Source organism: Lucilia cuprina, chromosome 4 (genome assembly GCF_022045245.1).
Source record: "Lucilia cuprina isolate Lc7/37 chromosome 4, ASM2204524v1, whole genome shotgun sequence".
In the NCBI taxonomy this organism is placed as follows: domain Eukaryota; kingdom Metazoa; phylum Arthropoda; class Insecta; order Diptera; family Calliphoridae; genus Lucilia; species Lucilia cuprina.
This window is the reverse complement of record NC_060952.1, coordinates 85,966,453-85,968,310: the sequence shown is the minus strand read 5'-3', so window position 1 is coordinate 85,968,310 and position 1,858 is coordinate 85,966,453.

The window sequence follows — 1,858 nt, the reverse complement described above, 5'->3', positions numbered from 1 at the left end:
CTATAGTCTAGTCTATAGTCTAGTCTACAGTCTAGTCTATAGTCTAGTCTATAGTCTAGTCTATAGTCTAGTCTATAGTCCAGTCTATAGTCTAGTCTATAGTCTAGTTTATAGCCTAGTCTATAGTTAATCTATTCTCCATAGTCTATTGTACAATCTAGTCTATATTTAAGTCTAATCTACAGTCTAGTCTATGGTCTAGCGTTTTTAATAAATGGTCTAGTCTTTCCTTTAATCTTTAACCAAGTCAATAGTCTGAGAATCTAAAAAGTTTTCTAAAGGAAAAAATATCTTCAAAATCAGTTTTCGGGGTCATGTGGCTTATGAAGTTTTTGCGTTAATATACATATACTTACCCAAACTTAGATAAAATATTAAAGCTGACAAAGCACAGACGATGGCCAAAATCAAAATGCCAATTGCTATACTACGTCTATAGACCATACTCGAACTGTCTTGTTTGTACTTTTAATTCTATTTGATGTTCGAATTGAAAAAGCGGAAAAAAATCTAGTAATTTAATATTTTCTTGTGTGTGAGGTAGTGTGTGATAGTGTATGTAATGAAAAAATCTTTGCAATTTTATTCGCGTCTTAAACTTGTTTTTAAATTAATTTGTTATTTTACATTTTTTGCGGTGGTACATTTATTATTTGTTCCTTTTTTAACTTTAGCTTAACACTACAGTTGTTTGCTTCTATTTAATGCGTTTAAGTTAAAAGAAAAACAACTTCCGTTTAACAGAAAAGAAATTTGTTCACTAAGAATAATTTAACGATTAATCATTTTTGTTAAATCCATCAGCGCCATTATTTTTTTCTATAGACAATTATGATGATTTTATAGCTGATAATGACGTTTTTGTTGATGATGATTCACTTGGTCGTCTCCTTTCGTATACTTGTGGCGGAATGTATTTGAAGAGTGCATTAAAAATGTCATTATTTAATATTTCACGACACTAACTGTAATCTTAAGTTGAAGTGCATTTTTTTTATCATGAAAATAATATATTTAGGAGTTTATTTTTGAGGATTATAAACATTTATTTAAATTTTTCGGTGCATTAACATTTTGCTTATTTTAAACTTTAACAGTTTTTTCCATTTTTATTTTAATTTTATTTAACATTTTCCTTGTTTGTCACTTTTATTTTATGGTTATTTTATACTGAAGTATATATCCATCTATTTTTTCATTTCGTATGCGTATGTGAAAGGGAAGAGGGAAAGAAAAGAAACTTATTGATTTGACTGACTCCAATCTGTAAAATTTATTTTGGAAAATTCCTCAGAGTCTTGTCGATAGTCTAATATAAGATCTTCACTGCAGTCGAGCCCATAGTTTGGTTTTTAGCCCAATCAGTCTAGCCTATAGTTTAATCTATCCATAGTCTAGTCCATAGTCCATAGTCTAGTCCATAGTCTAGTCTATAGTCTAGTCTATAGTCTAGTCTATAGTCTAGTCTATAGTCTAGTCTATAGTCTAGTCTATAGTCTAGTCTATAGTCTAGTCTATAGTCTAGTCTATAGTCTAGTCTGTAGTCTAGTCTATAGTCTAGTTTATAGTCTTGTTTATAGTCTAGTCTATAGTCTAGTCTATAGTCTAGTCTATAGTCTAGTCTATAGTCTAGTCTATAGTCTAGTTTATAGTCTTGTCTATATTCTAGTTTATAGTCTAATCTAAAGTCTATTATAGTCTTTATTTTAGTCTATAGCATTTAATTCTGGTCAACAGCCTCTTAAGTTCTTGTGAACTTGAAATTAAATGAAAAGAAACTCTTGTTTATTTCAAATTTAAGATTAAAATATTAAAATTTTGTATTTAAAAATCTGTTAATTTTTTTCATTTTTTCATG